The sequence below is a fragment of the Equus przewalskii genome, chromosome 1 (assembly GCF_037783145.1).
Source record: "Equus przewalskii isolate Varuska chromosome 1, EquPr2, whole genome shotgun sequence".
NCBI lineage: Eukaryota > Metazoa > Chordata > Mammalia > Perissodactyla > Equidae > Equus > Equus przewalskii.
This window is the reverse complement of record NC_091831.1, coordinates 148,998,538-149,022,078: the sequence shown is the minus strand read 5'-3', so window position 1 is coordinate 149,022,078 and position 23,541 is coordinate 148,998,538. Positions and strand designations below refer to the sequence as shown.

Sequence of the window (23,541 nt, the reverse complement as noted above, 5' to 3'; positions counted from 1 at the left end):
GTGAGTGTCAAGCAAACAAACAAAAAACTCTAAATTAAATTAACTGTCACCTGAGAAACTGGGGGAAATAAATGCAACATAGATGATACACAAAAAGTTAATAAATTTACATACTTAAAAGGCTCTTACCAATCAATAAAAAAAGAAGCATTCCAATAGAAAACTGGTTAAGGACATAAACAAGGAATTCACATACCAAAGAAAAGAGAGGGAGAGAAAGTGATGTCAGCATCATGGCAGAGTGAATTGCTCCCTTTGTCTCTCCTCTCTAAGTTACAACTAATGGACATCCATTAACCAACAGCAGATTCCCTACACAGCACAAGAGGACGCCTGAGAGATCCACACAGCCAGACATCTGAATGTGGGTGGACTGGATCTCTGGGAAGCAGTGGAACTAGGTGAGCAGACCCTTCCCCCTCCCTAGCAGCGGTGATCCAGGTCGTGGATCCTCACACGACAGCCAGGGTAACTGTGAGTGGAGGGAGAGGCACGCTGGCTGGCATGGGAACACTTGCAGAGAGGCAGTAGCCTGGCCTGTGGGAGCGCCCTCCATGTTGCAGTGGCCCCACCTGCACAAACACTTCCTGCCAAGTGGAAGTGGCTTAGATGGTGTGAAGGCGCCCCGCTGAGTGGTGGCCCCACCCACACCAGCATGATCCACCTGGAGGCGGCAGCGAAGTGGCAGCCAGGCCTTCATGAAGGCACCCTGCCCAGCAGCTGTGGCCCTGTCGGTGTGAATGCAGAGCAGGGACCAGCACAACCATGAACAGACGGGGCAAGAACAGAAAAAACAGCCCCTGCCACAGACAACATTGGCAGATGGAAACTTCGACCAGAAACAACAGGAACAGCAGCAGAACCCATGACCCAGCCCCCAGTGGTGGCAACCCTGACATCAGCTCCACCAGTCATGGGGGTTGTATCCAAGTCCCTGGGTCCTAAGGCCCCCACCAGCAACAGTGACACCCATGAACCCAGCACCCCTGGCAGAGGTGCAACCAACACCCAAAGACAATCTGGGAACAGTGGCGCAGGTGGTGCATAGGACAGCAGCATCCAAGCCCAGGGAGAGCCAGTGGAGGAACACGAGACCCAGCTGACCAGAACCAAAGCAACCAAAGCTGTACCTAAATAAGAAAAGGTGTTTACTGCCACAAATGTGCCAGCAGGGTATCAACTCATCAAACACCATGACTACCCCAAGACTACAATCTGAGAGAGAATTCAAAATAGCTATCATAAAGAAACTCAATGAGTTACAAGAAAACTCAGAAAAACAGTCCAATGAACTCAGGAATAAAATTAATGAACAGAATGAATACTTCATCAAAGAGATTGAAGCTCTAAAAAACAATCAAACAGAAATTCTGAAGAACAAAATTAAGGAGATAAAAAAATAATGTAGAAAGCATGAAAAACAGAGTAGACCCTATGCAGCAGAGAATTAGTGACCTTGAAGGTAGAAACCTAGAAATGCTTCAAGTGGAAGAGGAGAGAGAACTAAAAGAATGAAAAAAGAATGAAGAAAATCTTTGAGAAATATCCATTTGAAATATCCAATTCAATTAGGAAAAGTAACATAAGGATTATAGGTATCCTAGAGGGAGAGGAGCAGAGAGCTTGTTCAAAGAAATAATAGCTGAGAACTTCCCAAACCTGGGTAAGAAACTGGACATAGAAATACATGAAGCCAACAGAACTCCTAATTACATCAAGGCAAAAAACCTTCTCCAAGGTACATAATATTAAAACTGTCAAAAAAAAAAAAAAGAAGGAAATACAAATTATCAATATCCTGCTAAAAAACAAAAAGAGGACAAGTCTAATTTCTCTAATTAAAGGAATATACAGAAAGGAACCTGAAAGATGATAACAAGTCAAGAAAGTAACAGAGATGGGTTCTGGATTGGTGGGTTCATGAATTTCTTGTGTCCTTTGTTGACCTTTTGCTTATCTGTATTTTCTGGTTTTCTGTTAAGCATATCTTGAATTCATAATTAACGAATTTATTTATTATGGAGAACTTTCCAGAATATATTAAAATATATTCAAAAAATAAAAAATCAACCAATATTCACCACCCTAAGCTAAACATTGTTGGCACATTTCTTTTCCATTTTTCTTTGATGCCTTTTCAACAAAATTGGACTCATATATTTCTAACCTAACATTACATGATGAGCATTTTCTGACTACATTAAAGATATTTCAAAAGTAGAATATTATTTACTTCATGATAATCCATTATATAGATGGATATATGACCAGATTCTAAATTATAACAAACCATTACTAATGCATACCAACTTTCTATAACATTCATTTCAAACAAAATTAATTTAAACTTCTTCATAGAGGCTTGTGAGAAATGCAACCAGAACAGATGGAGTAAAACCAAAATGGGGACACAGGGCTGCTATAATTTGATATTTTTGAATGAGTGGAAGAATCAAAAGAAAATGAATCCTCCTCTGTTTAGTAATAAGGAATATCCAGCCTAAAAGAAATGTGGAATTACATTTATTTTCTTGATTTTAATGTCTAAAAATTACTTTATGGTAGATTTTTTTTACTTTCTATATTTGTTTATGATGTAAGAAATACTTGCCCATGAGAGGGAAAAAAATCCAATAATATAAAAGAATGTATAAGATTTTTAAAGTCAAGAAGCATGATTAATAGATTTTTGTAGGTCTCATTGTTTTTTAGGCACATGAAAACTTTTTATCCTTTATACCTACCTACTCCTCCCCAAGACAAACACACACACATGGCATGGTGCTTTGCAACTTGCTTTTTCATACTTAATATAATATTGCAGAGATTTTTCTATATCACTACATACAGATATAATTCATGCTTTCAAACAATGGCATAGTATTCCATTGCATGGATGTAGCATTCTTTTAATCAGCTCATTTAGGTTGTATATGGAATATGTGCTATTAAAAACAACACAGTGGCCTGCCCAGTGGTGTAGTGGTTAAGTTTGCATCCTCTGCTTTGGAGGCCTGGGGTTCACCAGTTGGGACCCTGGGCGCAGACCTAGTACCTCTCATCACGCCATGCTGAGGTGGCATCCCACACGGAAGAACTAGAAAGACCTACAACTAGGATACACAACTATGTACTGTGGCTTTGGGGAGAAAAAATATATAAATACAAAAATTTACTCTAAACAGATCACAGACCTAAAAGTAAAATTTTAAACTATAAAATTTCTATAATATATGTGTGATTGTGGGTTAGACAATGATTTCTTAGGTACAACATCAAAAGCATAATACATAAAATAAAATATTGATAAATTGGAATGCATCAAAATTAAAAACTTCTGCTCTTCAAAAGACATTGTTAAGAAAAGGAAAACAAAGCCAAATATTGGGAGAAAATATTTGCAAAACACATATCTGACAAAGGAATTGTATCCGGCATATATAAAGAAGTATCGAGACTCAATAATAAGAAAACAAAATATTTGAACAGACATATTACCAAAGATATATGGGTGGCAAACTAGCACATGAGATGTTCAACATCATTGGTCATCAGAGAAATGAGAATTAAAACCACAATGAGAGACCACTACACATTTGAATGATGAAAATTGTTTTAAAAAACTAACAATACCAAGTGCTGACAAAGTTGGGGAGCAACTGGAACTTTCACATATTGTGGGTGAGAATGCAAAATGGGACAGCCGCGTTGCAAAACTACTTGTCAGTTTCTTTTGTAAGCAGATTTTTTTTTTTAAGATTTTTCCCTATTTCTCTCATTGCCCCCTAGTACCTAGTTGTGTATTTTTAGTTGTGGGTCCCTCCAGCTGTGGCACGTGGGACACTGCCCCAACACTGCCCAATAAAGCGGTGCCATGTCTGCGCCCAGGATCCAAACTGGCGAAACCCCGGCCACCAAAGTGGAGCACGCGAACCCAACCACTCAACCACCAGCCGGCCCCTGCTTGGCAGTTTCTTATAAGGTTAAACATACAATTACCATATGACTCCACAATCTCATTCTTAGATATTTACCCAAGAAATGAAAAACTATATTCACACAAAAATGCATATGAATGTTTAAAGCACCTTCATTAATAATTGCCAAAAACTGGAAACAATCTCAATGTCTCTCAACCAGGGAATGGATAAGCAAACTGTGGTGCATCCATACAATGGAATACTACTCAGCAACATAAGGGAACAAACGACTGACGCAAAACATGCAGAATCTCAACTGCATTATGCTAAGTTGAAAGAATCCAGATTCAAAAGGCTCCAACTTCCAACTTTATGACATTCTGGAACAGACTAAACTATAGGGACAGAAAATTGATGGGCGGTTGCCAGGGCTGGGTGTGGGGAGAGGTTAACTATAAAACGGTACTAGGGGATTTGGGGGGAATGATGAAACTGTTCTGTATCTTGATCGTGGTGGTGATCACACAACTATGCATCTGTCAAAGCTCACAGAACTGCACGTTAAAAGGGTGAATTTTACCGCATGTAAGGAATACCTCAGTTTTAAGTTAACCTGTTTGTACAAATCTTTGTTTAGTTATACTTATATATCATAAGACTAATTAGAATTGCTGAATCAAAGGACAATTGCATTTCAAATTTTGGTAGTCCGCCAAATTGCCCTCCAAAACTGTTGCACCAAATTACACTACTACCAACAGGGTCTGATGAGACGAAGGTGCCTGTTCCCCACACGGGCTTGGAGTCAATCTGGTTATCGGCAAAGCTTTTTCATCTTGTCAATCTAATATGTGTCAAAAAGTATCTGTGAGTTTGATTTACATTTCTTTAATTACAAGAGAGGCGGAGTCTCTCGTCAAATGTTTACTGGCCACCTGTTATTTTTATTTTTTCTGTGAAATGCCTATTTGCCTTTTTTGCTGTTTGTGGCCTATTTCAAATGGCTGGTGATTAACTTTAAATACAGTTCTAGATCTTATGGGCCAGAAGGCACAGGACAGTGGGAGTCCTCGCGACTAGGTCCTAAGATCAGGAACGTGTGCCGCCGAGCCCAGGAAATCTGGACGACACAGCCTTCCTTCTGCGGGAGGGTCAGACAGCCCGCGCTCTCCCAGGCCTGGCCCTGCCCGTGCCCCTGCGGAACCCGCCCGGGGCCGGGACACCTTCCCTGCTGGACCCGCCCCCTCACGAGCCCCGCCCTCTTTCCCTAACAGCCAGTCTCCCCGCCCCGCCCCCTCATTGGCCTGCCCGTCTCCCTAACAGCCAGTCTCCGGGCCCAGGACCTGACACGACTCCTCCCCGCTCCCTCATTGGCTTGTCGCGCGGCGATAGAGCTTGTCGCCTAAGCGGCGCCGTCCCTCACCTGGCCGGCAGAAACTCTGGGAACTAGTCGCGAGTCGTCAGAGCATTGATGGGCGCAGAAGCGCACCGCTGACACCCTCAGCGTCACCCACTGTCCCCCTAAGGGGAGGCTCCTTTTCTGCCACCACAGCTTCTCTGGAGCTGGAAGTTCCTTCCAGCCGGTCCAAAGCCCTCCTGCCTCCAGGAACGCTGTTACCCTGGCAACCAGAAGCACGACGCTTCCAGTCTCGCGATAGGAGAAAAGGACTGTACCATCTGGAAACGAGACGTGGGGGCCATGGGCGGCGAGGAACGCTGATGGAGTCGCGGGATCTGGGCAGTCCTGCTGTCCTCCGTCTTCCTGGCGGACGGTGTGGGTGGGAAAGGTTTGTTCGTATTTAGGTTGAACTCGGAACGAGGATGTCTGGATGCTTGTATGGTTCTGTCCCTGCAGATCCGCTATCCTCTGTGAGCTCAGTTTCCTCCTCCGTAAAATGGGGATGATAATTACTTTCTCACAAGATTATTGTGCACCTCAAAAAGATCATATATGTGAAGGTTTTAGTAAATTTTGGATGCTTTGTAAATAAAAATATTAGTTTTGCACAGACTGGGCTACAGTCCAAATAGAGTAATGATTGCTATTTGCGCCTTCTTTTATTTGTGGTTTCTTGAATTCTCAGAGCGTGAAGACTATTTCTTGGGTCCCCAAACTGATTTTCTTCATCTCCAGTACCATCAAATATCTGCTTTCCTGTCTGAACAGCACTTTACAGTTTACAAGGCATTTTCACATACATGGCCCCTTTAGCCTCATTGTTGTAGGGAGGTAGGATGTGTATTTTTAAAATGCTTTTCAGCCGAGCAAATAGACAAAGGTTAAGTGAGATGCTCAAGGAACCATAGCTACAATCTAGGGCACTGCTGAGTGTAAAAACTTGGTTGTAAATGCTGTCCGTATACTGCTAAATCCTGCCTTTCTATCTCCAGCCTAGACTTCTCTCCTAAACTCCACACTCTTATCTGACTGTGTAACATCTCCCCTTAGATGTAAGAAGCACCTCAAACTTAATATGTCAAAAACAAACTTCTCCACAATCCTCCCCTCCCCCTTATCCAGTAAATGATAACTCCATCCAGCCAGACTCAAACCAAAATCCTTGAAGTCATCCTCAATTCCTCTTCCTCTCACACTCTACAATTTTTTATAAACCCTATCAGCTCGATGTTCAAAATGTTTACAGAGTCCAACCACTTCTCGCCGCCTTTAGTGCTTCCAGTCAGGTACATCCTGCCATCATCTCTCACCTAGATTTTTGCAATAACCTGCTAACTGTTGCCTTCCTTGCCCCTGCTGCTTTCAAACGGCAGCCTAAATGGTGCTTTCAAAACCCAAGTCAAACCATGTCACACCTCTGCTCAGATCTCTCCATGGCTCCGCATTTCACACAGAGTCCTTACAATGCCCACAGGTCCTAAATGACCAGGCTCTCCATTTTCTCTGGGACCTCCAGTCCTACCAGCCACTCCCTGGTAAACTTTGCTCCAGCCTCACTGTCCTTTTGTTAGTGTTTCTATGCAAGAATTTCTCAGGAAATTTGTGTTTTTCCAAATTCAAAAAAAAAATCAGGAAAGAAATCAAGAAAATTGTAGAAAGTATTCTAATTCTCCTGTGAGACTTAAACCTTAGCCGTCAATATAGAGATGTTACTGAAGAAATCCACTGATAGCAAGTCGAAAGCAAGAGCAGGAAACGCTGCGACTCTGAGTCAGAAGTTGAGGTCAACATTCAGGGAAGCAGGACAGGAGCGCCTAGGAGAGATGCAGACACAATCTGATTGGTCAGTCTTGCCTGGAGCTGGCGCCATGTCGTAAGCGTGTGTTCCTGGGCCATGTCTGCTGCTAACAGTGTGTCATTCTTGCCAATAAAATAAATATTAATAAGTTGATACTCATTGTATCCTTTATGAGTCGTGTTTCAAGAAATAAGTTTTGATTCAAAGTATAAGTTCTTTAATTGGCAATTTCCAACCCGTGATTCAGTGAGGTGCTGTTAACTTTGCTTGGAGATTTGTATGTTACATGATTCAAATGGTACCCAATGATGTTCTCCAGTATTTGAATATTTGCTATAGTTTACAGTTCTTGTAAACACTTCTAAATTTAATAGTTCTTATTTTTTAAACATGTACTTTAGCATGATAAGTAAAGACTATGAACAAGGCTGGAAGTATTTTAAGAATAACAAGATTTCAACAACTCCTGGCAATTTGGTTTCTTGTTTCTGCATCCCCAAAATTAATATCTGTTGGGAATTTGGAAACACTACTCATTGTTGTTCCTCCAATACAGATAATTACCCCCACATGCACACCCACAAAAATACACGCCCCAGCCTGTTGCTGCTTCTGCCTGGAGTACAGTTTCCCAGATATCGATCAGGCTCGCTTCCTCTCTTCCCTCAGATGTCTGCTTCCCCAGGCAGGCCTTTCCTGACCACCCTATATAACATAATCATCCCCATCTCCCAACTCCCTACCTCTATTCCCTTGACTTTGCTTAATTTTTTTACAAGGAAGAATGATGCCATTATTTGGACTCTGATACTAAATAGCTGGTTGATCTTGGGTAAATCCCTAAACTTCTGTGGGCTATAATTTTCTTATTTGAACTACTTTTGTAGTTCTTAACTCTACTGCATTAAGATCACCTGGGGAGATTTCATAACATACTGATCCCAGGGCTGTATCTGAGATCAAATGAACTTGAACCTCTAAGGCTTCTCAAACTTCAATGTGCAGGTAAATCACCTGGAGACCTGGTTAAACATGCTGATTCAGTGTCAGGTTATATCCAAGACCCTAACAGGATCCCAGGTGATGCCAATGCTTCTGGTCCACCGACCACTCTTAGAATAGCTTGAGATTAATCTCCAGATGCCTGCAAAATTCTAATATTCCATGAATAAAGGCCATTCTTTCCATTTTTATTTTTGGAAACTAATGATGCTCGTTAAGAAAACAATACATTTCAGATTTCTTGGGGATGCAGGTGGAAAAACAACTAAGAAAAATCAGGGCTTTGACCAGTGCCCATGATTAACTGGTGTTTTCATTTTATTTTAACTGTTGCTTTTAAAATCTATATGGTATAAGATACATATAAAGCAAGTGAAAAAAATTCAGGTTCAGTAGAAATTTAGCGTCTCTTCATTGTTTGTAACCTTTCCAAACTAAGTCCCCATTGATTGCCTTTTGCATAAAACTCGTCTCATTTTGAATTGTTTTCTGTCATTCTCATTTTATTTACCTCCTGCTGTTTCCATTTTGCAAACTGCTGAGAGTCTGTACGTGCCTTGAGGGCAAACTTTAATAAATTATATTTGTTGTGTATTAGTACACAATAAATTGTCTTTGTTTTTAATTTCCTGAAATGCTCCTATGTCAGCTATTGTGGGTGACAGCCTCAAAACAACTCACATTCAGCCAGGTCAGAGAGCACCATATTTTTCTGTGCTCTGTTTTCTGAAGTGTTGTGTTCAAAAAACATATTCTAGAAAGTATTGTGCCTTTCAAAATAATTCATAAAGACTTCTTCTAGAGTCAAGATATTTTAAGCTAAAATTTCCCTGGTCTCGTTGCAGGTTGGTGACATAGGGCAGTGTTGGTTTCAGAGTTGGTTTTGCTTTAGTTTTCAGTCTTTCTCTGCTCTTGACCTTCTCCTTCCGAGCCGAGTCGGATGTGAATGAATGACAGCATCTGGGGTCCAACTACCATTCCTGCCTTGTCGCCCCATTTCTCTTTTCTCACCATAAGCTTCAACCAAATGTAACAACATAGTAGAGGCACCTCATTAAGCCTCATATCATAGATTCTGCAAACTAAATTAAGTAACCATTTCTTTTGAAAGACTGTTAAAAGTGTGTGCCACTGGGCAGTTCCCACCTTCTATGAATCTATGGCTTAGCGTTATTAAAAAAATAACACCTTCATCACAGCATTATTCACAATAACCAAGACATGGAACCAATCTAAGTGCCCAGCAACTGATGATTGGATAAAGAAGATATGGTATATATATATATATATATATATATATATATATATATATATATATATATAATGGAATACTACTCAGCCATAAAAAAGGACAAAGTCGTCCCATTCACAACAACATGGATGGACCTTGAGGGTATTATGTGGAGTGAAATAAGCCAGACAGAGAAAGACGAACTCTGTGTGACTCCACTCGTAGGTGGTAGTTAACATATAGACAAAGAGAACTGATTGGTGGTTACCAGGGGAAAGGGGGGGTGGGGGGAGGGCACAAAGGGTGAAGTGGTGCACCTACAACATGACTAACAATAATGTACAACTGTAATTTCACAAGGTTGTTAACTATCATAATCTTAATTAAAAAAATTAATATTTGCTTTCAAATATGAGGTAAAAGAAAAGCAACTTTGTTTTTCTGGGGTTCGTTATTTGATGTGGTTATTAAAGTATTCTTATACGACGTGAAAAAAAAATAACACTGACTAGGACATGCATTAGATGCATCATTTCACTTCACTTCATAACATCCTATGAGGCAGCACTGTCATTACCCGGATTTATAGTTGAGAAGCAGCGCACAGAGAGGTTAAGTAATTTTTCTGTGGTCATTCAGGAGCTAACTGGTACTGGGATTCCAGCCCAGTTCCAACCTACTGTCTTCTCCTTGCTGGACTGAATTCAAGAAAAGAGGCGATTTGTATCCACTAGATGGCGCTGATTGTCTTCTGGTAAAAGCAAAACTGCAAAACCTCTTTCAGAAACTCTCACTTTCCATGGATTTTAGGTGTGATTCAAGAAACCGCTGAACTGAAATATCCTGTATGTTTGAACTGTGCTTGGGTACATCTTTAAATAGCCATTTAAATAGGAAAAGTGAAAATTAGATCTCAAAAAAACAATGGATTTTTTAAAAATATCTTAGGACATATTATAAATAATTAATGTCAAATAACCATCGGTGACTTTGACAGACGGAAGTTCTCACTTCATTTGTTCTCATGCAAAAGTTCTCATACATTTGTACTTATATAAAATCTGCAGGCTTAAAAAGAAGTCCATGTTTTATTTCATTTACCTCTTGTATACCAACCACACTCCCTCCCACACCTCCCAATCCTGCTTGGCCACGGGGCCATCCATGTAAGCAAGAGGCATGAACAGGGAAGTAAATAAAGACTTAGAATAAAAAGCAAGTTCTGGAACGGGTAATCCTATTTTTATTCAAAATACAATGCACTTTAAGTTTAGTATGTGTTTAGTACTTTTTTTAGTACTTAAAAGCTATGAAATAAATCTGCTAAAATGGGTTCTCAGAATTTGTTGTTCGTAAGGATCATTGTCAGTGTTCAGATGTTGATTTTAGTCCCTATTCCCTAATTTAGTAGGTTTGGGGCCTGGCCCAGGAATCTGCATTTTAACAAGTACCTTGGTGATGCTAGTGCTGTGGAACCACGAGCAAGCTCTGAAAGACCCTGACTGCAAGTCTGTGTTTTAAAGGGTAAATGGTGATGAGGTCACTGCTCTGAGAGGTACCATGGAGACCTCTGGAGCTGATGACCCAGGGGCTCCAACAGAGACACCCAGCGCTTCCTTTGTAAGTAGTGAGCTAGAAAACTGAAAAATATTCTCCCTTTCTACTTCCTTGATTCTGAAACCTTTTCTTCCTCTTCCTGTCTATTGTGGAGTGCTACGTAGAATCAAATGCTAGTCAGAGGATGACCCCATTTTCAAAATCAGTGGGAAAAAGCTTGCTACTTCTCAATATCGATTAGCCCAAACACGTAACGATACCCTGTGAATCTTTTAAGTGCAAGGAGTTAGCTCAGACATTGTCACGTGACCTTGTTTAGCTTGTTCAAGCAAAGCGAATATCCATGTGGAAAATTAAAACTATGCCAGCTGTGCCAGGAGACTCAGGAGATGCATAAAAATCATGACAAGCACATCTAACACACACATACACATGCACACACATATACACACACACACAGTGCAGCTGAATTTGGGGGCATAAACAGGGCAGTTTATGACCCAGAAATCTACCAGAAGTTTGTTTTTTAAAAGAGAGTAAAGTAAATCAAAGAAAATGAAGATATCTTCTAAAATCCACAATGATTTTTTTTTTTTTGGTCACCTCAGTGCTGCCCTCAAGAGATCAGTTCTGCCCAGTGAGTTGTTCTCACCAGGAAGGGAGAAATCTGTTTCTCTTCTTTTCTCTGAGAATTCCTTCACAGTAACAGACTGCTTAGCTCTCTTTCTATTGCTGGCAATTCTGTACCTGTAAAGAATTAAAAAGAGTTGCCAGAAGCTTCCAGGGGCTGGCTGCAGTTTCCATTGCTGGATGCCAGTTGAGATTACAGGGTTCTGCTCCCGGCATTTCGCCCTGCCAGAGGAATGGCCAAGACACTGCTTGTAAAATGGCTGAAGATTAGTAATTTCACTGCAACAATCCAATCCTGGGCTGAAACCCACGGTTTGTGAACACTGTCCGTGCCCTGAGTGTCATGCTTCATGTTCGCCTTTGATTGCAAATCAGAGCTTCTGTATTGAGCTAGATCTCTGATCCTGTAGGGAGTTTTTTGTTTTAAATTAGCTCTCCTGATCTACGAACTAAAATGCGTTTTTAGTATATAAATTATGTAAATATTATTATGTAAACCATACTATTTATTTTAACACAAAGGAAAGGAAGTTAAAAGCAACTCACATAGCATATTAGAAATGTACTCAAACCCAACTTAAAGGGTCTTAAGCAGTAACGTAGAGAAATTATTTTTCTCAGAGTTAACATCCCAACGATAAAGAAGAAATAGGAAAATAACCACTGGGGGTCATTCAGCAGTCAGCAGTCAGGCTGCCAGCCTGGCCTTCTGAGCATCTCACTTACTTCTTACACATCTTTTTTCTTAGTTCAGATTCAAAGTAGTGTTTCTATCTGAACATACAATGTGTTTATTAGCCTAGGAACTAGTCATCATTTTGATGACTGTTGGCTTTCTTGTTTAAATCTTTTTCTTATTTGATCATCCAAACTCCTTATTTAACAGAAGCTGGTTTATCTTCCCTTCATTTTATCATAACAGACAAACTGGAATTATGTTCTTATTAGGCTGAAAATGTGTTATGTCGCTCATACATTGACACACAAAACTGTTTTCGATTAGGCATCCCTGGTTTCTCATTTGGTCTCTGTAAAAAGCTGACCTGGGCCTGGGCTCTTAACCTCTCTCAACCTGCTTCTTCATCCAGTAAAAAAAAGGGCTGGATAAAGGTTTCTGAGCTTGCTTTTCGCTCTGAGACTCTGTGATCATCCGGTCTAAGCAGCCTTGGCTCTCTTTGGAAACAACCTGCTCATTTGTGCCAGCCTGAATTGCAAGAATATTCGTATCAGTGTAAAAGGCAATGCTCAACAGGCTGGGCAACAAGAATGCCTGTTTAGAAACATCTGGGCAATAGTAACATCCATCTGTTTTGTCCTCTGCAATCTACAAAGAATTAAACAAAGCAAACCCACAATAGGTGTGCCCTATTTTTCACAGCAGGACACAATAGAACGAATTGAAAATTGGTTTAGATTTTATGAGATTTGGGTTCACATCCCCCTCTATTGTTCATTCTAGAAGGACAAGCCTCTTCACTTCTCCAGGCTTCAACTCACCAGCCCATCTATTAAACAATGGGAGGATAACTCCTGAGCACTTTTCCTTACTTTGTAGAAACAGAGAAATTTAAATGTTCTTAAGATTCTATATTGAATGTTTCACTGCAATTGTTACTAAAATGAGTACTTTCGTTTCAGATAAAAGCGGTCTTCCAGTCTATGCTGGAGAATGAAAACCAGGTGAATTATCAGGTTCGATTACATTTTACTACAGATGACCTGATATTTGTGTGAAAATTGCCAACTATTTTTCGTTATGAATCTAAAGAGCATTACCTTGGCCCAAATTTATGGGAATTTTGTATTCAGGTGGCACGCTTGCATTCATGCATTCATCTGCCTTTCATTGGTCACTTACACTGCATCAAATCCTCTAGCAAGCTCTTCCTGGGCAAGTGAGCTTTTCGGACTTTCTCTAATCACGCGTGGTCGCTCAGAGTCCTGACACAGGCAGGAGCTGGATGGCAGCACGAATCTCCTCCAGCTCGCCACCTCCAGTCCTTTTAGATAGCAGGTGTCAGGAGTAAGGGAGATTTCTGACTGCTAACTATGTAGTAGTTACCTATCTATTCACAATAACCAGCAGGATGAAAATGGAAGACCTTCCTGGGGTTAAGAAAATATTTTTTCATCTTCTCAACCTCAATCTACTGAATTATTTAAATTTCATCAAGAAAAAGACATTTAAAAGCCCTGGTTTCCACTCCCCACATCTTGCTTATGGATTAGGCATTTTTTAAGATCATGAGTTCTGGCTCAAGGTCTTGAAAAAAAATCACTTAATCTCTTGGGCTTCAATTTCTTCATATTAAATTGCACAGGTGGTGCATAACTAGGCTAAGATGTTCCAAATTCTAAGTGCTATGACTATATGAAGTAAATAGGTGTTTTGTGGAGAAAGAACTTTCCTAGATTTAAAGGAAAACCCTTGCCATTCATCAAACAAAATCATTGAGGAAGATGCACGCTCTCAATGAAACATGCTTGTCCCTTCTTTCCTTCAGCCTTTCTTGTCAGTTCCTGATCATTTACTGCTCTCTGTCTCCTGTGGGTTTTTTTCTCCCTGAAGCTGTCTGGAGGGCAGGGACCACATCTTGAACACTCTATGCTCCATTATAATACTGTGTATTAAATGCAATATTTACTCTTACGAATGAGTGAATCTTGTTGACATTTCGTATACTTACAGGGAAGAGTATCAAGTGCCCCTGTGGGAGCGTGGGCAATGGGCGAGAGTGATTTGATGGCGATGACTCTTAAATTAAACTCAGGGTAAACGCGGTGCAGAGCTAACAAGGAGGACATGAGGCAGAAGATGACGCCGGTGAGTACTCTCAGCCGAGTGACCTCAATCTTGGCTTCCATTAGGATTTCTTAACATTTTCTCTGAACTGAATGCCTCTACAACGAACTAGGGAAAATCATGAAGCAAAAGGAAATGCGGGACATAACATTGAGAGAAACAGCTGCCAGGCAGTAAGGATTTTAATCCAGTCCCCAGTACAGTTTAATAATATATGCCAAGTGGGTGTTCAAAAAATAGTCATAATAACGATAGATGATAATGATCATCAGTGCTTTGGAGGGTGCAGTGGAAGAATTGGGCCTTAATGCCTTCTGTACTGTTTTTAGCTCTGCTCTGACTTGCTTCATCTCTTAGGGCTAATGACATGGCCATCTGTGCCTCTAGTTTCCCCATCTGCAAAATAGAGATCACAACATTTCCTACAGAAAGTCTGTGGGCTGCGCTTTAACATCCTCCAGTGGAACATCGTATGTAAATACAAAGCAGGCAAGGAGAAACCAAATGCTACCAAGGGAATAAACTTTAAGGCAGAGAGTATTATAAATTAAGATTAATTAAGATCTCCTAAATAATATTCTAATGACTTGAAGTAGTTAATGCAAAGGTACTTGTATTGCATTCACTTTAGATATGCTTTTTTTTTTTTTTGAGGAAGATTAGCCCTGAGCTAACATCTGCTGCCAATCCTCCTCTTTTTGCTGAGGAAGACTGGCCCTAAGCTAACATCCGTGCCCATCTTCCTCTACTTTTTTTATTTGTGGGATGCCTACTACAGCATGGCTTGCCAAGCAGTGCCATGTCTGCACCCGGGATCCAAATCAGTGAACATCGGACTGCCAAAGCTGAATGCGTGCACTTAACCGATGCACCACCGGGCCAGCCCCTAGACATGTTTTTAAGTGCATGGGAATATAACTCATAAATAAATAAACAAATTCCAGAATAGTATAATTCATTAAACTCAATATTTTTATACATATTTATTTAAAATGTTATGTGGGCTTTAAATTAATTTCTGAAGCAAGCTAGCATTATTTAAATTCTCTTGAAAAGTAGCGATAATTCTTTAAATTGCTTTAATAAATACACAAAAAAGAAGGATGAAATATTTGCTCTTCATTATTGAGAAGATATGGGGAAAAAATAGAATTCAGAACAGCCTACAATTGCCTGGTGCATACAGCCAAACCAAAGAAATTATCTGAGTAAACTGACATCACTTGAGCATATCAGCAAAAAGCCATGGCTTACTTTGACCCTGAAAGCCTAAATAGCCTTATTTTCTCAATTCCCTTTAATGATGCATATGGTTTCTTATCTTTTCTCTTGCTCAGTCTGATGGTACATTGCACCATCCAAAAACTTTTTAAATTTGATTTTTATCTATACATATAGATTGTTTTAAAATATAACAAAAAGGCTTAAAGCAAAATAAACAAACAAAAACAGTCCCAGAGACAAGAACCTGCAACAGTTTTAGCTGGCTCTTCTGGCATTCACACATCCCCATATTTCTTAATAATATGTCTATTCCACTCTCCTTTGCATCATCCACTTCGGACGTAGTGTGATTGCGTCTTGTGATAGATGAGGGTTTTGCTCTCTTGCACAATCATCCCCTCTACTTCTCCTCCTCTACCTTCCCCATATCATTATAATTTTTGATTAAATCAACATTCAGTGTTTACGTTAATATGCCCATGCAAATATTATTCACTACTAAAAATTTGTCTATTATTAATTATATTTCCTCTCTTACCTTTCGCTTTTCCTGAAGTTAATAATTGCCTTATTGTTTCCTTCATTTAGTTCTCCTCGTACCCAGTGCTAATTCTTCCCACACCTCCCAAAGGCCTCTCTGCACCAGGTCAATAGCAACAAGTGACCTATCCGTTACATTCTTTTCTTGGAGACATCCCTCCTAAAGAATTCCATTCTCCTTCTCTCTGGACTGGTTGCTGTCAGCCCTGCTGCACACCATCCTGGGATTTCCTTCTGCTCTTATCCTAGGAGTTTCCTTGGCCTATATCCTAAGTGAGTTCCCTGTGTCTTGGACTTCACATCTTACTCTTTCATGGTTTACACCCTCATTTTGTTGAAGCACAACATCCGGGAGCTTCATCAGATTACAAAGGCAATATAATGGGAGAAGAAATGACAGCCTTCAGCATACATGTCTCCAGTATAGACTGTTAACCTCCACACCTGGTAGAGCTGAAATCCTTAGATTTCCCTTCACCATGACACTGGATTCCCTCTGCCACTCTCCCATGTCACATACTCTGTGTCCACTCCTTCATTTCCTCTTCTTTTTGTTTCAGAGGATATCCTCTGGTGGCATTCAGGAAAAGCATGTGAGAGAGAAGTTTTCTGAGAATTGCATGTTTGAAAATGTCTTTATTCTATCCTCACATATGACTAATAGTTTGGCTGGGTATAGAATTCTAGGTTGGAAATAATTTTCCTTCAGAATATTAAAGGCATTGTTCTGTTATCTTACAAATTCTAGTGTTATTGAGAAGTTCAAGGCCACTCTGATTCCTCATCCTTAGTATATGACCTGTTTTTTCTCTCTGAAAGATGGTAGAATCTTCCCTTTGTCCCTGGTGTTTTGAAATTTTACAATGATACAGGCCTATTTTCATCGATTTTGTTGATACTCAGTGGTCCCTTTCAAGATGAAAATGTTCATTCTTCAGTTCTAGGATGTTTTCTTGAATGATTTCATTAATGGCTTCCTCCTCTCCATTTTGTTTCTTCCTTCTTTCTGGAATTCCTGTGATTTGGATGTTGGACCTCCTAGACTCCCTCTCCAATTTTCTTGTCTTTTGTCTTTTTCTTTTTCTCTTTATCTTTTTGCAATGAAATCTGGGATATTTTCTCAACTCAACTTCTATTGAGCTTTTTGTTTTTCAGTCAAGTTTGTAAATCCCAAGAGCTCTCTTTTTTCCTTTGAATGTTCCCTTAAGGGCACACAGTATCTTTTTATATGTCTCTGAGGGTATTAAGGATAGAGTTTGTTAAGCTTTCTTCTTCCTCCAGCATATTCTCGTTACTTCCAAGTTTCTTTTTCCCTGTGAGTTTGTTTTGGCGTCTGCCTTTTATGGCAGATGCTCTCCTCTGACTGCTAGTAATCCTTGCCTGTCTGCTCATGGTTAAGGGCTGGGGGTGGGGGCGGTGGAGGGAACATGCTGGTGTATAGCTTTTCAGTGATCTGGCTGGGCTGTTTGTTGGGAAACATCTATTGTCAGTACCTTTAAGTCTTCTTGGGCTGCTCAGATTCCTCAGAAAATATGCTTCCAATCTCCTCCTTGGCAGGTAAAGGCCTAATGGCCAGGGTTCTGCTAGTGAAGAGTGGGAAGAAGACTAGGAGATGCAGGGTGGTGGGAATGTGGATTGAAGAGGGGCAGCAGACCCAGGAGTGTGGATGAAGAGAGCAGATCTAGCTGGGGCCCTAATTACTTTTCAAACAGCTGTCAACCTCCCCACCTTATCTCCAGTTCTAAAGGTACTCGGAGCAGCCAATACTTTAACAAAGAACTACTAGGTATCACAGGAAAACCTCTAGCATGAAAGGTAGACACCAAGACAAACACATAGAAAACAATTATTCTTAATATCCTCAGGAGGATAGTAAAAAATATTACATGCTCTTACAGGGCCAGTCCCGTGACCTGGGGGTTAAGTTTGGCACACTCCACTTTGGTGGCCCGGGTTCCATTCCCTGGGCACAGACCTATACCACTCATTGGTGGCACACTGTGGTGGCGACCCACAAACAAGATAGAGGAAGACTAACACAAATGTTAGTTCAGGGCAAATCTTCTTCAGGTAAAAAAAAAACTACATGCTCTTAAAAAGAAAGATTCAAAGGACAAAAAAAAGGCTCTTGGGAATTTCTGGAACTTGTGAAATCAGTTACCCCTGCCCATCTGCTCTCCAGCTTCTAGAATTTGTTGCTGTTGTAGGCTCACCTACAACCAGAATGCCTTGTCTCCTCTTCCTTGCATACTTATGGATTTATGACTTTTCTTTTTAGTCCCTTAAGTGGAGTTTTAGTGGGATTTCAGGAGGGAATAAAATTAGATACGTACAACCAACCAGCCATCTCTTTATCAGGAATCACCAAAGATCCTTTCATGGAGTTTTCTTCATTAAGTTAATATAAAACTTCAAATACAGCAAAAAGAAGTAGATCCAGGCAGGAAAACATTAGATTAATCTGAGAAGATTATTGTATTGAGATTATACCCCTAAACAGGAACACTTTTCTACGTATTCTTCTCTGCAAATAATAAATTAGCTCATGTGTCAATAAGGGGGCTTCCAAGAGGAAAACACAAAACTCTGAATCAAACTGGCACCCACACGTGGAAATTTATTATCTCACATAACTAGGAGTTCACAGATGGGGGCATATGATTTAGCCACTCAGTGACATCATCAAGAACATGTCACCCTGTCTCTCTATTCTGCTTTCTTCCTTGCCACCTTCATTCCAAGGCTGGTTTCCTTCATGGTGGTTGTGATTCACTGCAGACTCGGAACTTAGCAGGGGAACTTAATCCATGGAAACTTCCTTTCTTTTCCTTAACTGTAGCCCAGGCAGATCCTATCATTCTCTGGTCACCTTCAGATATTGAAGAGTCTAGACCAGTTTAAAACTTTACCATGATTCCTAATTTGATGTTCTTCCCTTCTGCCTACTCAGGTTTGACTTGTAGCCCAAGGAACTGAACATGGAAAGGACAAGTATCTTTTCCACCTGTATCTCACCATTTCCTCTTACGGGTCTCCCTGCTGCCTCCATGAAGTTGGGATGAAGGATGGAGGATAGGAGGAAATATCTTGTACTTGACTAGTGCAGCCACTGTCCTCTCATTGGGTACCGGTAGGGGATCTCCAGAGGCCTGGCATGTGACCTTCACTGTACACTTCTCTGGTGCAAGATACGGCGCCGGTGAAACCACTTTCAATTCTCCTCAGCATCCACCTACAGCCTCCTCCCAGACTGGCCAGTGGCCGGCTTTCACGTCAAGCTGCTGTGATGACTACTTGACATTTGAGAAAAATCACCCATTCTCACCATGCCAAAAGGCAGGTGTGCAGAATGCCTCCTCTCTTTGCCCTTCCATCTCTCTCCAATTCCTTTCCTGCACCTCAAAATTCACAGAGCGCAGATCAGCAAGTCCACCTCCCAAGCAGATATCCAACTGGGGATAAGAAGGTCAGGCTTGCATTTTGCACCAAGCAGATGTCTTATGATCTAGACATCTCTGTTTAAATTTCTTCTTTTTTCTATGTATAGCCTGGGTGTGTATGGGGGACAGGGGAGAGGGTTGGGGCAGCAGAGCTCATTCTGCTGCCTCTTAGTTAATCATATACAAGTGGGAATTTTAGCACCTGTTGTCCTCAGCTTTGGGACTTCAGCCACAATTCCAGGACGTCAGGCAAATCCTATTGAGCGTCTTGTTTTACAATCATAAAGGGGTCATTAGAAGAATTCCAGTCTGGATGCTTCCTTGCTCATATCTAGCAGGACTAGTGCACTCATGAACAATTCATGGAATATAAATCCTTTCTTCAATCTGATAGGTCAACTCAGAGGACATACCCACCCCCAGATCAGTAAGAGTCACCAGGGGAATACTATGCACTGATTAGTTTCCTCTAATCGAGATCTACCCCTGGAGCTGGGGTGGGCTGGATTATGTGAGGAGGAAGGAATAGAGATGGATGTTTAGGAGGTGAGTAATGCATCTGCTACAGCTTATGTCTTGGGTTCATATAAAAGCACTCTGGTATGCTCAGAATAGCCTTCACAGTGACACAATCTATTAGCCTTTCTTTCTCAAAATCAACTCTCAGTAAACTAGTAGAAAACTTGATCAAAACTTTAGGTATGTTTGCATTTTCAACGAAGTTTCCATTTTCTCAGTTTCTCCAGATCTGTAGCCATTATTTCATCTTGATTTAAAACTGGCTAGAGTCCTAGTCTTACCTTTCAAGAGCTGGGTTTGGGAAGAGAAGACTACCTCTTACCTTTGCCTTTTAAATAATCATGCACTTAGATTTTTCCTCTGAGAGAAACACTCCAGAGGCAGAAGGCCAGAATTTAATTCTATATGGACCTTAGATAGAAAAACCTCTTTATACCAAATTTTCTCCATGAAATCTATAAAGGAGAAAATGCAATGGAATTGAGAATTTTTGTAGAGGAAAGTCAAAATATACCATAAAAGATTTTTTATAAACATGTATTCATATGTAGAATAATAAAAGGCTACGTAAGTATAAAATTTCAGAGTTGGAAGGGGATTTAAAGCCTAATTCCCCCTTCAAGGTTTGAATAAAACCTAATTGCTTCAGTCCAAAAACAGTGTGAAGAAATATATATACATATATATTTTTTTTTTGCTATAGCTTAATTTTCATTTTGAGATCCCGGGATAAGAGAAATAATCTCAGACATTCCAAGTTTCCTCGCCTCTCACATTACATCATGGTGTATAATGTAGGGGCATGCACGTGAAAACGACATCTGTCCTCAGCGTCATCGCCCACGGGTCACCCCTTACTCCATTTGGTCCAGTGATCCATCTTCCCTGTCCACCTGCACCTTTGCCTTTGAAGCTTTCTCTTTCTTTCCAGACACCCAGGTAAATATCTTTGAGTCTCTCTGCGACATCCTGGCTGCCTGGACTCACTAACAGACTCTACAGTGGGGATCCACAACCTGGGGAGCATACACAGCTTCCCTTTGCAACTGCACAAATCTTTCTTTGTTTTGCTGCATCCCTGGGGCTTTGCCTGGGAGTAGCATTAGGGCCTCTTTATCCAGAAGGTACAGATGTCTATATTCTTATCACTTACCCCTGGCTTCTCTTATCTTGACTATCCTCAACTCCAGGAAAACTTTTTATACTGAGGGGAGATGGTCCCCGCCTCCTCAAACTGCCTCAAACCTTTGGCTAACCCAAGGTTTCTCAAGCTTGGTACTATTGATATTTCAGACCAGATAAGCCCTTGTTGTGGGGGGCTGTCCTGTGCATTGTAGGGCATTAGCTGCATCCCTGGCCTCTACCCACTAGCTGCCGGTAGCATCCCCCAGTTCTTGACCATCATTACCATACATTCACTAGATTAACCCCAAGAGTCCCCTTTGTTCTCCCAAAAGCCAGGCTTTGATACCCAAAAACTGGAAAGAGACTCACAGGCTGCTTTCCTTTGAGGCAATGAACGCCTTCTCCCCTTCCCCGAGAACAAGGCAAAGGAGAGAAGAGAAATTAGTTGCATCAGGAAAGATGGTTAATATTTCAAAAGCATTATCCCATCTGTGTTGTATTTTCTCACCTGTTGCCTTAAAAGGTACACCACATCTCATTCTAGTACCTCCTTTGTATGTATGTTACATTTTGTATATGGACTGCAATGAATAAGCATATAGAAGGAAATTTAAGAGGGGCAGAAAGAGATTTAACCACTAAATTCTGATCAATGCAGCTAAAAAAGGATTAATCTTCACACCCAACACACACGCCTGGAAGTGTGTTTCTCAGGATTGAACTTCCCTTCCAGGTTTAGAACTTCCACTCCCTCTCGTGAATTACAGCAAAGCTTAGGTGTTTGAAGAGAGAGGTAGATCAAAGTCCTTGCATTTGATGTCTTGAACCCTGTGGGAGTCATTCCAAGGAAATCAATAAGAACCAGCAATAACTCTACTGACAGCAAATCTTGACTAGCTCACATGCAATAGAAATTTAGCCGCTTCTCCAGGTGCTGTATCTCTTGTTGATTCATTCATTCACCATTCACTCATTTAAGTTTGAAAATAAGTAGCTTCCAAGTCCCCAGAACATAAACAGCCTGAGAGGTTCACGTAAAACAAGGCTGGAGATTATAGTTTCAGTTCTATGAAGGTTTCCAGGCCTTTATTCTGCGTATTAACTAACGTATTCCCTTGACACAAATGGAGAAAAACACTAGTTGAATGTGAGGCTAAGAGAAAGGGTGATATTTCAGCTTCTGAAATCTCATGTATGGGGAATCTTAGATCATTTCAATTTATTTTAAAAGCCTTGCGCTCACACAAAAAGGCTTTTAACGCCACCCTGGGCGTTAGTACTGATTTCACTTCCTGTTTTATTCACATATTCTCAGGTCATTAACTGTAATTTATTTTTCTTTTGGCTACCGAACTCTAATATAGCACAATTGGTTGTGATATAAACCTGCTGAATGTTTCCAACTATTTGGGGAAAGTTAATCACTTTGCTATGATGTTATTTACATTGAATGTTGTAACTTACATTGTATGTTGTTACGTTGTTAGACATGATATGAAAGCATTAACCCTTCCCCTCCACCAAAATTCAGCCTAAAATGAGCTTTTTCCCTGATCATCTTAGCTCTGGCGTGCGGCAGCAGCTGTGCACAGGCCAAGCCACCCCATCCGGATGCAGGGGCTCAGATCTGCGATGGAGCCACAGGTATTCTCTCCAGCCAAATCAGACTTACGCTTGAGCTCCAGATGTTAATTCAGCACACCAAGCGATGAACTTCCAGCTCCTTTTCTATGGATGGAGTCACTGTGGATGTGTCTATGTGCCCTTAGTTATTCTATAGACTCCACTGTACTCTTCATCAATATAGTAAATTAAGTTCATTCATATTCAGAATCTGGCTTATAGGTTTACAGTAAAGTTGAAGATGCTGGTTTACACAGCTATATTTACTGCAGGAATTCAAAGAGGACCTTGGCAGTGTGTACTACCTCAAAGTATATCATTATGAATATTATTACTGGGGAAACTGGTGAAAACACCAGTTTAATATGGTTTTCTGAAAAAAATTCCAAATAAGCCCCTCAAGCACTTTTGTAAGGTAGCATGTAAGCACTGCACTGATCCGGCTTTACTCTGTGCCGGGCCTCAAGTTAAACAGGTCATCCGATTTAATCCTCACAACGGGCCCATGAGGAATATTACGGCCTCTCTTGGATTCCTCTGAAAATAGGACTTGAGACATGGGCTTTGTGAGGTGGTGCTTTGGGTAGGTGGTCCTTGAGGGCATGAGTGAGGGACAGAGAAAGCCTGACAGGGAAGGAGGAGGAAAGGTCAACGAAAAGATGCCTTATTTAGACACTGTGGTGGGTAACAGGGACTTGATCCTGCCTGACCTCCTGAGGTGTGGAAAGAA

At 40.8% G+C, this 23,541-nt stretch overlaps 1 protein-coding gene across 4 annotated transcripts in view; it reads right to left on the bottom strand.

Moving 5' to 3' along the window:
- FSIP1 (fibrous sheath interacting protein 1) overlaps nt 1-5,549 on the bottom strand; it is a 169,847-nt gene extending 164,298 nt beyond the window's left edge. For 2 of the 4 annotated variants that reach the window (XM_008528950.2, XM_070625513.1), the window contains exon 1: nt 5,344-5,549. The gene's annotated coding sequence lies outside the window, so the exon portion shown is untranslated. The remainder of the gene's footprint in view (nt 1-5,343) is intronic. The other 2 variants (XM_070625483.1, XM_070625502.1) reach the window with 2 other exon arrangements.
- Between the last annotated feature and the right edge of the window lie 17,992 nt (nt 5,550-23,541).